A 22,624-nucleotide genomic window follows, 5' to 3' on the forward strand; every position below is an offset into this window, starting at 1 on the left:
TTGTGTAAACGTTTTCACCTGTAACTTCTTGTAATTATGACAGCTCTTTGAAAGCAATATACCGTTACATTTGCTGGACCTTCCTAGTTGTGAGGATATATAGGACTTGTAGGTTCACCAAGAACCAGACGAATCCAGAGGCAAAAACTGAGTATCAATTTGGCTTTTTATTATGTACTGGGTATATAGCAATTATTGGGCAAAAATGTATACATGGAAAAATCGATATGAAAGACACCTATCTATTTATGAAATGGGTACAAATTATAGAGTTTAGAAACAGTACATATTTGTACATTTTCAAATTGGGAATACTCATACTAGCATGAGAATTATTGGTCATTTTTCAAAATGACTTCTTTTTTACACAATGTCTTTCATTTGGAAGGCAGAAATGCATCAAAACTCAACAGGTAATAACAGTTGCTTTACAAATCTGAATTACCCTAAGTCTCCCGATAAAAATAGTACCTCACTTGTGTGGGTAGGCATAGTGCCCATGACTGGAAAGGGCTCAAAACCCAACGTGAATACACCACATTTTCACAATGAAAATTTACCCTTTTTTTGCAAAGTGTGTAGCTGTCGTTTTTGAACCCTAGCTCTGCCGGTACCTATGAAAACTAGCAAACTCATACATTTTTGAAAACTAGACACCCACGGGAATCCACGACGGGGTGATTTGACTGCCTGCCACCATGTTCTGTTACCCAGAATTTCTTGCAAACCTAAAACAATGTCAAGAAAGGCACATTTTCGCCACATTTCTGTGGGTAAAAGTTTTGGAATCTGCGTGGCTCTACACATTTCTATGCACCCTGCGTTCCCGAAAGTCTTCCGAGAAAAACAGTACTTCACTTGTGTGGGTTGACCTAGTGCCTGTGACAGGATACGGCGCAAAACGCAACGTGGTCACACCTCAATCTCGCAGTGAAAAATGACCCTGTTTTTGGCAAAGTGCATAGCTGTCGTTTTTGTACCATAGCTCTGCCGGCACCTAGGAAAACCTAGCAAACCTATATATTTTTGAAAACTAGACACCAAGAGGGAATCTAGGATGGGGTGACTTGACTGCCTCCCACCAGGTTCTGTTACCCAGAATCCCTTGCACACCTAAAAAAATGGACAAAAAAAACACATTTTCCCCACATTTCTGTGGTGGAAAGTTTTGGAATCTGTGTGTATCCACAAATTTCCTTCCACCCCGCGTTCCCCAAAGTCTTCTAAGAAAAATTATACCCCACTTGTGTGGGTCGGCTTAGTGCCTGCGACAGGAAACGGCGCAAAACGCAACGTGGTCACAACTCAATTTCACAGTGAAAAATGACCCTTTTTTGGCAAAGTGCCTAGCTGTAGTTTTTTAACCCTAGCTCTGCCGGCACCTAGGGAAACCTAGCAAACCTACACATTTTTTAAAACTAGACACCCAGGGGAATCCAGGATGGGGTGACTTGATTGTCTCCCACCAGGTTCTGTTACCCAGAATCCCTTACAAACCTAAGAAATTGACACGAAATAACACATTTTCCCCACATTTCTGTGGTGAAAAGTTCTGGAATCTGCATGGATCCACAAATTTCCACCCACCCCGCGTTCCCCAAAGACTTCTGAGAAAAATTGGTACCTCACTTGTGTGGGTCAGCCTAGTTCCTGCAACAGGAAACAGCGCAAAACACAATGTGGTCGCACCTAAATTTTGCAGTGAAAAATGTCCCTTTTTTGGCAAAGTGCCTAGCTGTAGTTTTTGAACCCTAGCTCTGCCGGCACCTAGGGAAACCTAGCAAACCTACACATTTTTGAAAACTAGACACCCAGGGGAATCCAGGATGGGGTGACTTGATTGTCTCCTACCAGGTTCAGTTACCCAGAATCCCTTACAAACCTAGGAAATTGACACGAAATAACACATTTTCCCCACATTTCTGTGGTGAAAAGTTCTGTAATCTGCATGGATCCACAAATTTCCACCTACCCCGCGTTCCCCAAAGACTTCTGAGAAAAATGGTACCTCACTTGTGTGGGTCAGCCTAGTGCCTGCAACAGGAAACGGCGCAAAACACAATGTGGTCGCACCTCAATTTTGCAGTGAAAAATTTCCCTTTTTTGGCAAAGTGCCTAGCTGTAGTTTTTAAACCCTAGCTCTGCCGGCACCTAAGGAAACCTAGCAAACCTATACATTTTTTAAAAAGTAGACAACAAGGGGAATCCAGGATGTGGTGCCTTGACTGCCTTCCACCAGGTTCTGTTACCCAGAAACCCTTGAAAACCTAAAAAACTGTCCAAAAACATTTTCTCCACATTTCTGTGGTGCAAATTTCTGGAATCTGTGTGGATCCTCACAAATGTTCACCCACCCCGCGTTTCCCAAAGTCTTCAGAGAAGAATGGTTCCTCACTTGTGTGGGTCTGCCTAGTGCCTGCGACAGGAAATGGCGCAAAACGCAACGTGGTCGCACCTATATTTTGCTGTGAAAAAAGACCATTTTTTGCAAAGTGCCTAGCTGTAGTTTTTTTAACCCTATCTCTGCCGGCACCCAGGGAAACCTAGCAAACCTATAGATTTTTGAAAACAAGACACCCAGGGAAATCCAGGATGGGGTGACTTGAATGTCTCCCACCATGTTCTGTAACCCAGAATCCCTTGCAAACCTAAAAAATTGACAAAAAAAACACATTTTCCCCACATTTCTGTGGTGGAAAGTTCTGGAATCTGCGTGGATCCACAAATTTCCACCCACCCCGCATTTCCCAAAGTCTTCTGAGAAAAATGGTACCTCACTTGTGTGGGTCAGACTAGTGCCTTCGACAGGAAGCGTCGCAAAACGCAATGTGGTCGCACCTAAATTTCGCAGTGAAAAATGACCCTCTTTTGGCAAAGTGCCTAGATGTAGTTTTTTTAACCCAGGCTCTGCCGGCTCCTAGGGAAACCTAGCAAACCTATACCTTTTTGAAAAGTAGACACTCAGGGAAATCCCGGATGAGGTGACTTGACTGCCTCCCACCAGGTTCTGTTACCCAGAAACCCTTGCAAATCTAAAAAATTGACAAAAAAAACACATTTCCCTACATTTCTGTGGGGCAAGTTCTGGAATCTGCGTGTATCCACAAATTCCCTTTCACCCTGCATTCTCCAAAGTCTTCCGAGAAAAATGGAACACAAGTGAGGCACCATTTTTATTGGGACACCTGGGGGAACGCTGGGTGGTAGGAAATTTGTGTGAGCCCGGTGATGCCACACTTTCCCACACAAAAATGTGTGAAAAACTGTTTTTTTCAGCTAAAATTGAGGTTTGCAAAGGATTCTGTGTAAGGGAACATTGGGGGATCCATGCAAGCCATACCTCCCTGGAAGCCCCCGGTTGTCTACTTTTCAGAAAAGTGTGGGTTTGGTAGGTTTCCCTAGATGGCCATCGAGCACAGGGCCAAAAACCCAGGTAACCCCCCTTGCAAAAGCAGGTGCTTTGGAGATAGGCAAATGTGATGTTGCCTCACTACGTTTTGGGCCCTTGGCTATCGCAGGTACTTGGGCCTCCCACACATGTTTGTTTGAGCCCAGTGATGCCACACTTTCCCACACAAAAATGTGTGAAAAAACTGAGTTTTTCAGCTCAAATGTAGGTTTGCAAGGGATTCTGGGTAAGGAAATGTTGGGGGATCCACGCAGGCCATACCTCCTTGGAAGCCCCCGGGTGACTACTTTTCAGAAAAGTGTGGGTTTGGTAGGTTTCCCTAGATGGCCGTCGAGCAAGGGGCCAAAAACCCAGGTGACCCCCCTTGCAAAACCAGGTGCTTTAGAGATAGGCAAATTTGATGTCACCTCACTACGTTTTGGGCCCTTGGCTGTCACAGGTACTTGGGCCTCCCACATATGTGAGGCACCATTTTTATCGGAAGACTTAGGGGAACACTGGGTGGTAGGAAATTTGTGTGAGCCCAGTGATGCCACACTTTCCCACATAAAAATGTGTGAAAAAGGTGTTTTTTTCTGCTAAAATAGAGGTATGCAAGGGATTCTGGGTTGGGAAACATTGGGGGATCCACGCAAGCCATACCTCCTTGGAAGCCTCCGGGTGTCTACCTTTCATAAATGTGTGGGTTTGGTAGGTTTCTTTAGATGTCCGCTGAGCATGGGGCCACAAACCCAGGTGACCCCCCTTGCAAAACAAGGTGGTTTTGAGATAGGCAATTTTGATGTCGCCTTCCTACGTTTTGTGCCCTTGCCTGTCGCGGGTACTTGGTGAGGCCCCATTTTTATCGGGAGAACTGGGGAAACGCTAGGTGGTAGGAAATTTGTGTGAGCCTGGTGATGCCACACTTTCCCTCACAAAAATGTCTGAAATAAGTGATTTTTTCAGCTAAAATTTAGGTTTGCAGGGGATTCTGGGTAAGCAAACTTTGCGGGATCCATGCAAGTTATACCTCCTTGGAAGCCCCCGGGTGTCTAGTTTTCAGTAATGTGTGAGTTTGGTAGATTTTCCACCGAGCACAGGGCCAAAAAACCAGGTGACCCGCCCTAGCAAAACCAGGTTGTATGGTGATAGGCAATTTTGATGGTGCCTCAAAACATTTTGGGCCCCTGCCTATTGCCGGTACTTAGGCTTCCCACATGAGTGGGGCACCATTTTTATCGGAAGGCTTCGGGGGACGTGGGGTGAGTGGAATTTTGTGGATCCACGCAGATTCCAGAACTTTCCACCACAGAAATGTAAGGAAAAAGTGTTTTTTTGGACAAATGTTTAGGTTTGCAAGGGATTCTGGTTAACAGAACCTCGTGAGAGTCAGTCAAGTTACTCCATCTTGGATTCCCCTGGGTGTCTCATTTGGAAAAATGTACAGGTTTGCTAGGTTTCCCTATGTGCTGGCTGCACTAGGGCCCAATATCGACAGGTAGGCATATTGCTAAAAAAAAATCTGTCCCTAGTCCGCTTTCTGCCGCCCTGGGGCGGATATCGGGGGGGTTGCCCTGATATGCCCCCAAGGAGGTCAAAAACGCTGTGGCTATTTGTTTCGGGGTGGGGGCATTGGTATTCCCACTCTGGGCAGCCCCCACCCACACACATAAAAAAGACAGCGTAATCATTGGCATCTAGTGGGCTTTTTGCCCCCCTGGGGGGCAGATTGGGAGCAACTGCCCCCATATTCCCCCCAGGGGGGCATAAAGGCTGTAATTGTTGCAGGTGGAGGTGTTGACATGCCTGTTTTGGGCAGCCCCTACCCGAATTAAAATTTGCCCCAAAAAATTCCTGGCATCTAGTGGACCTTTAGCCCTACCGTGGGGCAGATTGGGGGTTATTGCCCCATATGCTCCCCAGGGGGAGGAGGAAGGCTGTCATTTTTGTGGATGGGGGGGTTGGGGGTTTGGGCATGCACGTTTTGGGCAGGCCCACTCTAATTCAAATTTGCCCCCAAAAAAACACTGGCGTCTAGTGAGCTTTTGCCCACCCCGGCGGGGTACATTGGGGGCTAATGCCCCTATCTGCCCCCAAGGGGGGGCTGAAAGTCCACTAGACGCAAGGGAGTTTTTTGGGCAAATTTAAATTAGGGTGGGGGTTGACAAAAACGGGCATGCCAATGCCCTCACTCTAATAAAAATTTGCCAAAAAAAAATCCCTGGAGTCTAGTGGGATTTTAGCCCCCCGGGGGAGCTGATTGGGGGCTAATGCCGCCACCTGCCTCCCAGGGGGGGCAGAAAGCCTCCTAGACGCCAAGGATTTTTTGGGGCAAATTTTAATTAGGGTGGGGGTTGCCCAAAATGGGCATGCCAATGCCCCCACCCTAATTCAAATTTGCCCAAAAACATCCCTGGCATCTAGTGTGCTTTTTGCCCCCCTGGAGGGTAGATTGGGGAATACTGTCCCATCTGCGCCCCAGGGGGGCAGGAAGGCTTTTATTTTTGCAGAGGAGGGGGTGGGGGCATGTGCATGCCTGTTTTGGGAGCACCCACCCTAATTCAAATTTGCCCCAAATAAATCTCTGGCGTCTAGTGGGCTTTTTGCCGCCGGCGGGGCAGATTGGGGGCTAATGCCCCCATCTGCTCCCCAGGGGGGGCAGAAAGTCTACCCGATGCCAGGGAGTTTTTTGGGCAAACTTTATTTAGGGTGGGGACTGCCCAAAACGGGCATGCCAATGCCCCCACCTTAAATAACATTTGATCAAAAAAATCCCTTGCGTCTAGTGGGCTTTTTGCCCCCCCAGGTGGGCAGATTGGGGGCTACTGCCCCAACTGCCCCCCAGGGGGGGCAGGAAGGCTGTTATTTTTGCAGGGGAGGGGGTGGGGGCATGGGCATGCTCCTTTTGGGAGCCCTCACCTTAATTCAAATTTGCCCCAAAAAATCCCTGGCGTCTAGTGGGCTTATTTCCCCCCTGTGGGTGCAGATTGGGGGCTAATGCTCCATCTGCCATCCAGGGGGGCAGGAAGACTGTTTTTTTTGCGGGAGTGTGGTGGGGGCATGGGCATGCCCGTTTTGGGAGCCCCCACCCTAATAAAATTTTGCCCCCCCAAAAAATCCCTGCCATCTAGTGGGCTTTTTGCCTCCCCAGCGGGGCATATTGGGGGCTTATGCCCCCATCTGCCCCCAGGGGGGGCACAAATTCCACTAGATGCCAGGGAGTTTTTTAGGCAAATTTTATTCGGGTGGGGGCTGCCCGAAATTGGCAAACCAATACCCCCACCCTAATTAAAATTTTGCCCCCAAAAAATCCCTGGCGTCTAGTGACCTTTTCACCCCCCCCCGGGGGCAGATTGTGGCTACTGCCCCATCTGCCCCCCAGGGGGGCAGGAAGGCTTTTATTTTTGTGGAGGAGGTGGTGAGGGCATGGGCATGGCCGTTTTGGGAGTCCCCACCCTAATTCAAATGTGCCCCAAATACATCCCTGGTGTCCTATGGCCCCCAATCTGCCCCCCCCAGCGGGGCAGATTGGGGGCTAATGCCCCCATCTGCCCCCAGGGGGGGGGCAGAAAGTCTACTAGACGGCAGGGAGTTTTTTTGGGCAAATTTTAATTAGGGTGGGGGCTTCCCAAAATGGGCATGCCAATGCCCCCACCCTAATTAAAATTTGCCCAAAAAATCCCTGGCGTGTAGTGGCCTTTTTGCCACCCTGGGGGGCAGATTGGGGGCTACTTCCCCATCTGCCCTACAGGGCGATCCCCATGCAGGGATCCTCTGGGTATCATTGGAAAGGGGAGATTCTCCTCTTTCCAATGATACCTCTCCCATCTTTCTACGTGCCCGGGGGCTGAGATAGCCCCCTGAGCACATAGAAAGTGAAACTAAAATGACCCCAAAGACTTATTTCCGTTTCGGTTTCTGTGCCATGACGACAGCGCGACGTGCGCGCTGATCGTCATGGCACAGAAACCAGGTAGGGGGCCTCGGGAGCTGGGGAAGCTCTCCCCCAGCTCCCGAGGTCACAGGGGAGAGAAGGAAGTCCCTCTGCTGTCTGCAGCAGAGGGATTTCCTGCCCCTCTCCTCGTGATGGAATGGTTCCGTCATGAGCACAGGGGCACCAATGCTCATGACGGAACCATTCCGTCATGAGCATCGAAGGGGTTAACAATACTACCAACAAATCCATCCAACTCCAGTTTTACCCTTATTCCCTGCCGTCTGTCTTTTATTCTTTATAATTCCTGTTCTGGCGTTCTGCCCTTTTACAGACTGTGCTCTTTTATCTTTTGTCTGACCTGCCTCCAGCCCTGAGTCAGGACAGATAAAGGAGATGGGTCTAGTCTCACTTATACTAGGCTGGAATAAAAACACTGGTCTCTGGTTTCATCAGAGGAGGTGGTAACACAGATTTTTAATGTGTTTTTCCACCTCTCCTTGTATTGGTGGCCGGCAGTAGGTTTGGCATGGGCTACCAAATCCAGTCGGGGTGAGTAAATCCCTGCTTGTCCAAATATCGGGGACAAATTAGGATTATGTTAATGGTGAGAAAAGAATAAGCAAAAAAAGCAACTGCTATAATATGGTCATGATAATAGATTTATTTAGTTTTTGTCATGTACCTTTTTCATATTTACTGACTCCAAAGATTTTATTAGCAATGCCATTTAATTTATTATGTATTTTGAAGAGCTCAATTCAAAACAAAAGGAATACTATTTATTGTCAAAATCTTTAGGAGATAAGGATGCAGTACAACCCACTGACCATCTTTTAAAGTGTAGAAAAGGCCGCTTTATTGAAACAAGTGCACATTAATAGCTTATTCCTGGGCAAACTGCCTGACAAAACTGCCACCTTGCTAAACAACCAATTAACTAACCAACGTCCTACTCCTACCTCTAATATCCCACCCAGAGCACGCCACCCCGCAAGTATCTCATTGCTATCAAAGAGCATTTCAACATTTTAAACCTTACCTTTTCCTCCAGCCTATGTGCAAGTATTAAACTCAATGGGGCAGATTTACAATCCCCTTGAGACACTTTTGCGCTGCCATTGCGTCATTTTTTGTGATGAAGCAGCGGCGTAAACAATGCGCCACATTGCGGCCCATTACAATGTGATGCATCTAAGGTGATATGTCAAGACCCCTATTGCCATCGTAACATCATTGAAAGTGAGGTTGTGGTGGCGATAGGGGCTTGTAAATATGCCCCTAAACGTCATAAACCTTGAACTTCATTTTTACCCTCCCTTTCCCTGTATTTACCAATGGCAATGCCACACCAACTTCTGTAACCTCATGTAAAACTTTCCAGGCCACCACCACTCAGGAAACGGCTGTTTACTGACTTTGCCTGCCCCCCATAGCTGACCTTCCCAAGGGTCCCCACTTATCTACAGATGTTCAGAAAGCATGCCACTACCCCCGTCAACTCCAGAGGGTACAAGTCCATTCCTTTCTCGAGAAAGATGAACACCATCACTTTGAAAAAACTCAACATTATCTTACGGAATATCTGAGTGGCAATGCGGCCACAACCAAGGTTCCTGCAAAACTGACTCATTTCTCTGTTAATCTTCCTGCAATTCCTCTTCACTGTTGCCAGCTTCTCAGCTCACATCCACTGAGCACCAGGCATAAACTCTTTCCAGATTATGAAGCAACTGGACCATTATGCCTTTTCCTGCTTTAAGTCATGTTTCATAGCCCTCATCAAACCCACCCTCTTCTCTCGCACATGATCATTCTCCCCAAATGAATGATCAACACATCTGGGCATCCCCCTCCCACCAGCATACCATTTAAACACCTGATCAACTAACGCCATCTCATGTCCCCCTTTACCCCCCCAAGTGACGGGAAACAAAAGCTAGTCAAATCCCAAGTTGGTCTCATAACCCCTCTGGGGTGCCTGACTCTCTGCCAATTTGATGAAGGAATGTCCTATTACCCAGATGGATACATCTTCCACTGCAACCAAACCTAAACAAAAACAGCATTAGAAATTCACACAGAAAGCCCTGTCAAGTTGCCTTATTCTGCTGTGCACGTATGTCAGAAAGCAACCTGAAGACCAGTGCCCCAACCATATGATGTCTTCCCGTGTTCGGACGGAATTACCAGCCTCGATCGCAGTGTCAATCCAGAAGGAATGTGTCCCATAATCACGGGACCACAACGCCACAATTCCCTTTCTCAAAACAGAGGAGTTGGAAAGCTATAACCTTCATCACAAGCACTGGAAAACTACCCTCCCCCACGGTGACACCGCAGTGCGCAGCCCATCTGTCACCACATGCCACTGAGCATTGGTCTCACACTGGACATGCATGCAGCACCACATTCTTCCCTTGCACTTTCCGGTTGGTCTTGAAGCTGTGCAGCCATACAACCAACCTACCGTCTCTTCTTGGGGCATCCTCCCATGTCACTCCTCGCCTGCAGCCCAGCAACTCAGACACTTAAAAAGGTGTCAAAAAACATCCAGGACATTAAAGTGGAGAACATGAATAGCTCCTCATTTCCTATGCAAACCATCGGCAATTGTTGCAGTACGTGGCAGAACAGATTTCAAGTTAAGGACCTTTGAGCCTCCCCAGAGTGACCTTGCTCCTTTTTTCCAACCCCTGAGAATCAATGTTCCCAGTCTCCCTGCTGAGAGTATGTAACCTCTCAACAATTTGCCCATAAAGGCAAAATGCACAAGTTGCCCTGCAATTTTCAACTGTGAAAAGCCCTTCTCAGTAAAATTCAGAATAAATTCAACTGTATCTTTCATCTTTTGCCATCCTGCCATCCTGCGCTGTGCTCCTAAGGGTGAAAATTCTGACCATGTCTTACGATGTGTTCTCTTCGTCAATTCAGCTAGTGACACTACCACCAATTGCACTGTACTGTGTTGCCTACTGACCACAACTCCACTGTATAGGCACCTTGCATTTGTATGAATCCTTGGCCATCCTTGGCCAGCCCACGGAATCCCTTCCACTGAAAAAGAGACAGAGCATCCTCAGTGTCATTGTCTACTCCCCGCACTTGCTGCACCTGGAAAAAGATAGCAGGCAACCCGGCACAAACACACACACACACACAGTTTCAGTACTTATGCATCTCTCCTCAATTGTCTGTTCACCACCTGCATGACAACCATGTTGTCCACCCTGAACAGCACCCTCCGGTGTGCCAACTCTGCTCCTCACAGTGTAATCGCTACCACCAATGGATAGAGTTACAGGATGCAATGCTTCTTCCTCCTGCCTTCCACTGTGCCTGCCACTCCTCTACACATCAGCAACCCTGGCAGAACTAACCTGTGGCCACATCTGAGAATATCTGCATGTCCCAATCAAGGTCGCCCTGATGGGCCATTAGAATTTCACTGAAAGAATTAAAGAAGCACCCCCACATCCAGAGATCCTCTTTGACCCCAGTCGATATGCAGCAACGATCCTGCTCCAAGAGCCATACCTAGCCTCCTACAGAATGTTCTCCCTGCATTGACCACCCTGCAGACAAAATTGAGGTGACCCAAAAAGACCAGCACTTTGCTCACCTTCACCTTTGCTTGGCCAGCATCTGTTTGGGGGGTCCCCAACCTCACTGGGCCCCAAAACATCAGCCCTGATGCTCTCTCCCTGCCCTTGCCTCCCTCACGCCAGCTGCATGGATTTGGTTGAGCATGAGGCACTGCAGCATCCTTCAGATCCCTTCGCTGTATCTGTGTAGCAGGCCTCCCACCTGCCACTCTCCTTCAATTTGGAAGCCCTGTACATGCATCTGGGACACGGTCAGGCCGCTGTCATTTCTTCACTAGGAGGCACCGCTTCGCTGAGTGAGGACGCCTCCCAATTGCTCATTGTCTTGCCCCCGTTGCCCCTGGCCTTCCGTGGCTCAGAAACATGGTGCTGTGGTTCCGGAGCACTGTCCTCATTCTTTCGCCTTGCCCAAAATGAGGGCCCACCCCCAAGCACCTCCTGAGTCCAATCACATTGGCACGTATTGGCCTCTCGGTCTCTTGAGTAGACACCGCCTGCAGTTTGCGAGGCAGCAAAAAGGATAATAGGGCTACTGCCACATGGTCAGAGGCCCATCGCACTGGTCTCAACATGCCTATTTCGGGTGCCCCATCCACCATTTATTTCATGTGCCCTTCTGCACATATCAGGTGCATGGCTTCAGCAACCTTGGCAGCATTGGATACGACGGTGTCCAAGAAAAAAAATGCAAACAGGGCTCCCTACCAGCAGCCAACAGGTCATCCAAAACCTAAAATGGTGGCAGGGAGCCCAAAAAGATCCCCTATATAACCCTCCTTGGCTCCATTGGAGCCCAACAAAAAGCAGGGTGGAGAGAGTCACTTTAACAGCACCTTCTTCCAAAAACCCCAGTGGGCAGACCTCCCTGCCCCCCCCCAAATTTCCATTAAAATGAATTTGGTATTGTTTTCTATTTTATTTTTCCAATAGTAGCTCATCTTTTTGGTGTTCACCATGAATTATTTTCTACGAGTACCACACTCATTTCCAAAGCCAGTAAACTCTGCCATTTTGATCTTCACTGCTCCCAATGGAGCAGACTCATGACCGATGATTAGTCCCCGTGGGAAGTCGTGGTCTAGAGACTTCTGTAAGATCACTCTATATTCGTGCCTACAGGTGCCGAATGCCAGTGTTTAAAACCGATAGCTGCTCTTTCCACTCTATCTCAAGAAACTTCTCAATGATAAAGTAAGTGAGCTTAAACTAAGCATGCCCAATCTATCTTGACACATTTTGTCAGCTTTATCAAACCCTCCATAATGTCTTTTAAATTGATTTTGCAGAAGTCTCAAAACCACGAAGGGGTCAGGATTATTAGGGTGAGCAGTTTTCTACAGTGTTTCTACTGATTTTAAAACTTGCACTTATATGTATGTTCACTGGGTGTTCGGTGAGGTTTTAAGGTCCAATGTGAAACAAAGCATGTCTTTTGGCATGAGAGCCTTATTAATTAAACCAGGGGACACAGCAGTGAAAGATACATGAATCTCAAGAGACTTTAATCAAAATGTATTTATCACTAACACGACGAGAACGAACAGAGTCAAAAGGGCAGCAGTTGCATCCACTCAAATTATTCGAAGGAAAATAGAAAAAATGGGCCTAACAATATTAAAAAGCAAAAAAAAAGGAAGGCCCGACCCAACCGTGCATCACCTACGTGAGCGGCAGTGTTAAATCAGCTCTGGACTTCACACTGGTAACAACAAATCTGACAACCGCAATCGTGGACTACACAATAGTCCAGCGCCTGGAAAGGGACCATTTCCCGCAAATTCTCAGGCTTGATATCATTGTACCCAGAGCCGAGAGAATGAGGCAACTAAACCAAGAAACAGAAACATTCAACTTACGGAAATTAAAATGGAGGGGCAAGGACACTCAAAACATCATGACCACGGCCACCACTTTCATGCTCCAACATGGGAGCCTCGACAACAGTGAGCCAATAAAAACTTGGGAAAATTTGTTAGAGGTATTAATGGAAAACCACTCAGCTCACCCGAGAGGAAACAAAGATCAAACAAGAAAACCAGTGCCCTGGTTTAACAAGGATCTAAAACAAGAAAAAAAGAAAATAGCCAGGGCCCAGCGAATGGCAGTAAAGTGCCAATATACAAACATTGTAGACCTCAGAAATATGAGAAAGGAATACCAAAAAAAACTATGGGCAGCAAAAGGTCAATATAAAGAACAGGTATGGACAAAGCTACTGATTTCCACAAAAAAAAGCATCCCCCAGAGAGTTCTGGGTAATCATTAATGAACTAAATCTGGGACACACATTACAACAGGCTCCCGGGATCAGCAACATGTGAAGAATCTTTATTTAAAAAAAGAACCCCAAAGAATCAGAAAAAAAGAACAAGGGAGACCAATGGAGTGCGAGGACTACAGTTCAAATCCATGGGACAGTGTTACTACAGAACCAAATCTTACTCAAGAAGAACCAACGATAACACATGCCCAAATAAAAAGGCTAATACAGAAATTAAAATCAGAAGGGGCCCGGGGCCAAATGGCATCCCAACCGCAGTCTACAAATCAGACACAGATTTCTGGGCCGACCTTTAATCTACACTATTCGATGACATCTTAAAAAAAGGAACCCTTCCGGAAACATGGAGAGGAAACATCATCCACCCAATTTACAAGAAAGGGGACCGGAAAGCGCCTGGAAACTACTGCTTAATTTCCTTAATAGATGTAGAAGCTAAGTTGTATGCCTCGTGCCTGTTGAAAGAGCTGCAGGACTCGGAAACCTCAAGAAAAATAATCCCTAGGTTTCAAATCGGATTCAGAACGGGGATGGGGACAACTACCAATCTTGTCACCCTGTGCTTATTAACTGACAACGCCAAAAAAAGAAAATACAACCTATATGCCTGTTTCGTCGATATAAAATCGCCTTTCGACCACGTAAGCAGGCCCAGGCTGTGGAGCAAGTTAAGAGAGTGGGGGATGCCGGAATATCTAATAAATGCAATATCAAAACGATACAGTGAGACATGGGCCAGGGTCAAACAAGGAAACGGTTGCAGCCTGACTAACAAAATCGAAACACAGGACGGACTTAAACAAGGCTGCGTCCTCGCTCCCAGCCTTTTTAATTTATACCTTGCTGATATTGGAAGAAAAATTGACGCAATAGAAAGCCACGCACCGAAATTAGGCAACGCTCCCATTCCCATAATGCAGTACGCCGACGATATAGTTTTACTTAGTAAAACACCAGTTGGGCTGCAACGCCTAGTGAACACGCTGGTTTCGTACCTAACAGAGGAAAACCTTGAGCTGAACAAAAATATAACTAAAGTGCTTCGAATCACGGAGGGAAAGAAACTGAAATACACATGGACAATCAACAAATCTCTCCTCGAAGAACAGGACTCGCATAAATACCTGGGGATGACCATCGAGCGTGGTAACACAAAAAAGAATCATATTCAGGTACTAAGAGGGAAAGCGCAATCACTAATATACGCATACAGACAACTGCACAAGATAGTGGGCGGTCCAAACTACACCCACTTACTAAAAGTCATGGCTGCCCAAATTATTCCTACCTTGTCTTATGGACTAATCGGATGGCTCGGGAGCGAATCAATAATTTTAAATAGCCTACAAAACAAAATATATAAAGTGGTGTTTGGGTTGCCAAAAGCAGCATCGGCAGCCCAAGTTCGACTAGAATGTAGTTTACAAAATCAAGATATTAGGTCAAACTCCACATTTGTAAAATTTTGTCACAAGCTCTGACTTGCACCCAGTGACTCCTGGGACAACATGTGCTGGGAGGAAATAAACTTCTTAATAAACAGGCCGAACACCACCCATTGGGGAGAATTCCTTAACCAGAGTTTGTCAACCCTTGGACTCCAGGAAGTGAGGAATAAAAACATTGACCACAAACAGTTCTGCAAACTAGCAAATGGATCGGCAAAAAAGATCTCCCTGCTCACAGACAAAAAAATCCTAAGCAAACGGAGACACGCTTGGACAGTAGTCAATACATATTCCACCCAAAAACCGTAAGCCTATTTAGCCCAACACTACTGTCAATATCTAAAAAAAACTCTAATAGCGTACCGTCTGGGCATGCACGAAAAACAGAAAGTGCAAACTGCAAACTATGCGGATATAAGAACGAAACAGTGGCGCACATACTATGTGTATGTCCAGCGCTGCAAGCCTTAAGAAGAAGATATCTTCGGGCAATATTCAACACACTGAAAATCCGCACATGCAGACAGGCGGACATACGGTGGCTAAGTGGTTTCTCCCCCATACTTTCATGTCGGGGAATTAAATTCATGTCCATGGCATTAAAGCAGATACTAGAAAAGGAACAGACATAATGAACACATAATGACTAAACCGAAATAAATGGACTTAACATGCTGTGTATGAGGATCATGATAATCGTAAAGACACATAACCATCAGACTTAATGATAATTTTTTAACTTGTATTTTAAATTTGTTGTTGTATTTTTTACTGCCTGTAAAGATTGTAAAGATTTTAAATATTCATACAATAAAACTATGATGATGATGATGATACATGAATATATCTTTGACACTTGTTTGTCCTCTATACTTTTCTCGTACAGGTTTGAGAGCATTAACCCGCACACATACTTCCGCAGAAGGGAGTAAGTGGAATTATGAAAAACTTTAACACACAAATTGCATATTTATTTTTTATGGGGTATCTATCGTATACTATGGTGTTGTGCCATAAAAGTAGATTAGGTATAACTTTTCTAGGTTGTGGCAAATCGCACATGATCTGTTCTTGGCCTCATAGGGCGAGAAACATGTTGATTAACTGGCTAATTTAGGGGCCATTATTTCCACAACACGGTTTGGTTTGGTTGGGTCTGTGCATCCTAAAAACTATGGCCTAGATGTATCGAGCCTTTTGCGATTCAAAGGCTTTTTAGCATGTTTTGACGTGAAAAATTCGCAAAATAAGGAATCGCTAAAATGTGCGATTCCTTATTTTGCTTAAGCATTTAAGGAATCGCAAATTTTGCGATTCCTTGAATGCGATGTAAGTAGCTTTTAAATTTTGCGAATTTTGGTTAAGAAATCGCAAATTACCACCAACTTGTAGTTGGTGGTAATTTGCGATTTCCTTTAAAAATGCCCTATTTGGCATTTGTGAGGGTGGCATGTGATGCACATACATGCCCATAGGGCATGTATGTGCGCCACATGCACACACATGTACATTTCAGGGGTACAGCAGGGTGTCTTTGAGACACCCCTGCACCCTTGAAATAATTCTCAAATTGCGATTAGCAAATTGCGAATTCGCAATTTGAGAATTATTTCGCAATCATTCCTATGGGCCTCCTGGCCCATAGGAATGCATTGGAAATTATTCCTTAATTGCGAATTCGCAAAATGCAAATTCGCAAACAAGGAAGATTAAGAAGTCACTGAAAAATAGCGATTTCCAACATACATTCCATTTTGCGATTTCTAAATAGCGATTCCTTAAAAATCACTATTTAGGAATCGGAAAATGGAATCTTGATACATCTAGGCCTATGTTTTCTTCAGCCTGATGGGTATTTTGTTTTCATAAATTGATTAAATTACTCACCCATACGGAGCGGGGCACCATATACTATTATTCACTTATTTTGTAAACCTCTTTCAATCATTTGGGTTTTGAAAACATTTTTTTGTTATGCAGGTGGTGGCGAGTTAAGTAATTTGTAGTGAGTACTGTGAATAGCAATTACATGCAAACACAAAATCACTCAATTCCATTGACCCGCATAGAAAAATGTGTAATATTAAAACTTAGTATCCAATTTAGTCTCTCCTTACAACAACCAGCTTACCCCATTGGAGCAGCCACAAAATATTGTGACAACTGAAGGGAGATGGCCGCAAGGCTGTGGCTTGAAAAAATAAAGTCTATTGTTGTTGCCTGTTGCTGGCTGAGGGAGTTTGAGGTGACAGGAGCAGCAGCAAACTCACAGTCCCCTATCTATGTACAGCAGTCAGCTATAACCCTATATTTTTCACAGTATGCATGGGGAAACTTTTAATTACACCAATGTAATTCTAGACATTTTGGGAATTTTGTATTATGCTTCTTACAAGAAGTTTAAAAAATGACACCATTATATCACTTTACATAATTACATGCCGTTCACTGTAAATACTGTGAAACTCGTCATTCACACAATAGTGGCTCCTCTGCTAAGGTGGAGGAGCCTCGGCCCACAACTTCATGTAGTGTAAAAAAGGAAAAATAAAATGATAATAGCTTGAGGTTATTATAATTTTATTTTATCCCCTTGAGGCATCTTTGTGGGGTGGGGCTGTTCTCAGAGCAGGGGGAGGAGTGATTTACACTCTCTATGGGCCAGATGTAGGTAATTCATATTTACAGACTCTTAAATACCAAATTTTACCGATTCGGTATTTAAGAGTCGGTAAATATGAAGGGGGGAGATGTAGGTATTTCCAGATGTGGAAATACCGAATCGTTAAAAATCGGTATTTACCGATTCGGTAAATACCGAATCGGTATTTCCTATTGATTCCTATGGGCTGTGAAGCCCATAGGAATCAATGGGAAATACCGATTCCGTAATTACAGAATCAGTAAATACCGATTTTAGCAAGCGTGCAGGGGGTGTCACTTTGACACCCTCTGGCACCCCAAAAATTGACATGTGCGCCATGTGGCACACAGGCATGCCCTAAGGGCATGTCTGTGTGTCACATGGCATAGGTGTGCATGCACACATGTGCATGCACAGCTGATTTCGGTATTTTAACACCCAATTGGATTGGGTGGTAAAATACCGAATTTGTAGGGCCTTTGGGACTCTGAAGAGTCCCACCTACATCTGAGATTTCCCGATTCGGTAAAAATACCGATTCGGTATTTTACAGAATCGGTAAATTTACCGATTCGGTAAATTTACCAATTCTGTAAAAAAAGTGCCCCTACATACCGAAAACCCATTTACCGGTCGGTAACGGCCGAAATCGGCCGTTACCGGTCGGTAAATGGCTCCTACATCTGGCCCCTAGTGAGAATGAGTGAGTGCCCAGCCTCTCGGGCTGGCCAACAGTCATGCGCACATAGCATGTTCTCCATTCAGGCTGCATTACAGCTTGCGTGGAGAATTTGTCCAGGCCCCCAGCCCCTGACTGAGTGCTGTGTCACGGCACTCAGACCAATCACAACGCTGCATTCTAACATTGTGATTGGCTACGGGGAATGTGGGAGCCCTGATGCTTCCTGTTTCCCCAAAAAAAAACAGTAAGAGGATGTTGGATCCATCCCACCCAACTGCTGCTTCCAGGTAGCAGGTGCTACTGCATTCACAAAAAAGATTTACAGCAAACGCATGTGAACAACAGATCAGGAGCGGCTGTTGTTCCCAGTGCTTTGTCTATATACATCCTCGAGTCAAAGGTGGGATGCATTTTGTGCTAAAACACAGCGCAAAATGGCAGATTTGCATTTTGCATAATTTCAAATATTTTCACATAAATGTACTGAAAATTCAACTGAAATTTGATGTAATACACTAAAGCAAATGACCCATTTTTCACACACCCCTATTTCACACCCGCTGAAGACCTCCCATGAAGGGTCTGTGAGGGACAAGAGACCATAGATCATGGAAAGGATTATATTAAGACAGAGATTTGATGTCTGTTAAGAAGATTTGCTTCTCCTTTTGTTGCCTTTCTTTTATACTGATCAGCTGAGGAGTTTAGTAGGTGGACTCAGTGAGAAAGGCTTAGGTGTAATTTTGTAGGGTTTAGGGAAGGGTGCGTGTGTTTGACCTGGTCAGAGCCGGTCGCTCCACCCGCCGCGTGGCCCATCCTTAGTGTGCCCGGTCTCCGTTTGCTGCCGCCGCTGCCCGTTTGTATCTGCCTCACTGTTGTGCCCCTGATCTCGTTGTGCCAGTAATTGTATTTTTCCAGTAATTGTATTGTGCCAGTAATTGTACTTTTCCAGTAATTGTATTGTGCCAGTAACTGTATTTCTCTCGTCCTCTGTTGTGCCCCTGATTGCTTTTGTGTACCTCCACTGCCGTTTCTCTACCGCCGCTCCACCCCGCTCCCCGCTCCCTGCCGCTGCTCCCCCGCAGCCCCACCCCCGTTCCCTCCAGCATCACCGCAACGCTCCCCTCCCCACTCGCCACCCCGCTCCCGCCTCCCAGCTGCTCCTCCCTCCCACTGGATACATAAGGTGGTGTCCGCGAGGCTGTGACCTGACCTGACCTGGTCAGAGCCGGTCGCTCCACCCGCCGCGTGGCCCATCCTAGTGTGCCCGGTCTACGTTTGCTGCCGCCGCTGCCCGTTCGTATCTGCCTCACTGTTGTGCCCCTGATCTCGTTGTGCCAGTAATTGTATTTTTCCAGTAATTGTATTGTGCCAGTAATTGTACTTTTCCAGTAATTGTATTGTGCCAGTAATTGTATTTCTCTCGTCCTCTGTTGTGCCCCTGATTGCTTTTGTGTGCCTCCACCGCCGTTTCTCTCCCGCTGCTCCACCCCGCTCCCTGCTGCTGCTCCCCCGCGGCCCCACCCCGGTTCCCTCCAACATCACCGCACCGCTCCCCTCCCCACTCGCCGCCCCGCTCCCGCCTCCCAGCTGCTCCTCCCTTGCTCCGCCCCCCACTCTCCATTTATGGCAGAGTCCGCACATACGCGCAGCGGGTGCGCCGATTGTGCGCCGAAGGCGTGCCAAAGGCAAGCCCGTCTGCGCCAGTCCGCGCCTGGACAGCGCCCAGCGCCAGACCCCCTGGCCCCGCAGATGCCATTCTACCCGCCGGACGTACGACGCCGCCACCCTCAACGCACTCAACACCGGCCGGATCCCCGGCTGTCACCGAGCCACCCCAGGAAGCACCCACGGACCCTTAACCTGCCAATCCTGCAAGTTCTCCTGCATCCGGACCTGCACGGCACCCGCTAAGCCGAGCACCAGCAGCAACCACCTGAAGTGCATCCTGCTCAACACCCGCTCCGTCCACAGACATGCCGTGGAACTTTGGAACCTGCTCGACACCACATCTCCAGACGTCGCCTTCCTCACGGAAACCTGGATGAATGCCTCCTCAGCACCCGACATTGCCATCGCCATCCCGGACGGATACAAGATCACCCGGAGGGACCGCGTCAACCAGACAGGAGGAGGCATCGCCATCGTCCACAAGAACACCATCCGCATCACGACCAACTCCGACGACACCCTCACAGCCGCCGAACATCTTCACTTCCAGATACACACCGACCCCAAGACCACACTCAGAGGCACCCTCATTTACAGACCCCAGGACCCCACACACAATTCAGCGAAGACATCGCAGACTTCATCAGCCCACACGCCCTCCCCTCCACTGACTACATCCTCCTAGGGGGCCTCAACTTCCACCGGGAGAACAACAATGATAACAACACCACCACCCTGCTAGACAACCTCGCCAACCTCGGACTCAAGCAACTGGTAAACACCCCCACCCACTACGCCGGACACACGCTTGACCCAGTCTTCTCCTCCAGCAAGTACATCTCCTTCAGCCACTCCACCGGACTCCACTGGACAGACCACAGCTGCGTCCACTTAAGCTTCAGAAGGACCACGACTCACCACCACCCGCAACAGGTTTCCCGCAGGAGCTGGAACAAGATCACCACCGACCAGCTCACCACATCACTGAACCAGAACCCCCCCGCCAGATCAACGGACCCCAACCAAGCAGCCAACAACCTCACACAGTGGATCACCAACTGCGCTCACGACCTCGCACCCCTGAAAAACCACCCCAGCAGGCCCGGCAGCAAGAAAACTTCCTGGTTCAACGACGACCTCAAGAACTCCAAGAAGAACTGCCGTACCCTCGAGAAAGCCTGGCGAAAAAACCCGACTACAGACAACATGACCGCCCTCAAGCACGCCACCCGCAAACACCACCAGCTGATCCACACCACCAAGAAGACAGCATTCAAGGATCGACTAGACAACAATGCACACAACAGCAAGGAACTCTTCAGCATCGTCAAAGAGCTCTCCAACCCCAGCTCCGGAAACAACGACATCACTCCCTCACAAGACCTCTGCGACTCACTTGCCTCGTTCTTCCACAGCAAGATCGCAGACATACAGAACATCTTCGGCGCACAGACCACGCTCCCAACCACAGAACCAAAGCCCCCCACCACCACCACCCTCCGCGCCTGGACCCCGGTCAGCACCGAAGACACCATCCACACGATGAACACCATCCACTCCGGATCGCCAACCGACCCATGCCCCCACCACGTCTTCAACAAGGCCGACTCCGTCATCGCACCGCAACTCCGGGACATCATCAACTGCTCCTTCAACACCGCCACCTTCCCAGAGAGCTGGAAGCATGCCGAACTCAGCGCCCTCCTGAAGAAACCATCAGCAGACCCCACCGACCTCAAGAACTACCGCCCCATCTCGCTCCTCCCGTTTCCTGCCAAAGTCATCGAGAAGACCGTCAACAGACAGCTTGCCACCTTCCTCGAGACGAACAGTTCCCTCGACCACTCGCAGTCCGGCTTCCGAGCCAACCATAGCACCGAGACCGCCCTCATCACAGCCACTGACGACATCCGAGCCCTGCTCGACAACGGGGAAACAGCGCCCCTCATCCTCCTGGACCTCTCCGCAGCGTTCAATCCTATCTGCCACCGCACCCTAGTACAACGCCTCAACAACATCGGAATCCAAGAGAAGGCACTGGAGTGGATCATCTCGTTCCTCGCCGGAAGAACCCAAAGAGTCCGCCTCCCCCGTTCAGATCCGAGGCCACCGAAGTCATCTGCGGTGTACCACAAGGATCAGCACTCAGCCCCACCCTCTTCAACGTCTACATGAGCCCCCTCGCAGCCATCCCACGCCAACACAACCTCAACATCATCTCCTACGCCGACGACACCCAGTTGATCCTCTCCCTCACCAATGACTCAGCCACCGCCAGAACCAACCTACATGAATGGATGAAAGACGTAGCCGAGTGGATGATGAACAGCCGCCTGAAACTGAACTCAGACAAGATGGAAGTCCTCATCCTTGGATCATCACCCTCTGCCTGGGACGACTCCTGGTGGCCCCCTGCCCTGGGCAGCGCACCCAAACCAACGGACCACGCACGCAACCTGGGCTTCATCCTGGACTCCTCCCTCTTGATGACCAGACATGTCAACGCCGTCTCATGATCGTGTTTCAACATCTTACGCATGCTCCGAAAGATCTTCCGGTGGATCCCCACCGAAACCAGGAAGACGGTCCGCCAGGCACTCGTCACCAGCCGACTGGACTACGGAAACACCCTCTACACCGGAACCACAGCCAAACTGCAGAAAAGACTCCAACGCATCCAGAACGCCTCCGCACGACTCATCCTGGACATCCCCCGACAGAGCCACATCTCCGGACACCTGAGAGACCTGCACTGGCTCCCCATCAGCAAGAGAATCACGTTCCGACTCCTCACCCACGCACACAAGGCCCTCCACGACCTGGGCCCCAGGTACCTCAACAACCGCCTGACCTTCTACACTCCCACCCGCCAGCTACGATCCACCAGCCACGCCCTCGCCGCCATTCCACGCATTCGAAGAGCCACAATGGGAGGAAGATCCTTCTCCTACCTGGCAGCCAAGACTTGGAA

This window comes from Lissotriton helveticus, chromosome 4_1 (genome assembly GCF_964261635.1).
Source record: "Lissotriton helveticus chromosome 4_1, aLisHel1.1, whole genome shotgun sequence".
In the NCBI taxonomy this organism is placed as follows: domain Eukaryota; kingdom Metazoa; phylum Chordata; class Amphibia; order Caudata; family Salamandridae; genus Lissotriton; species Lissotriton helveticus.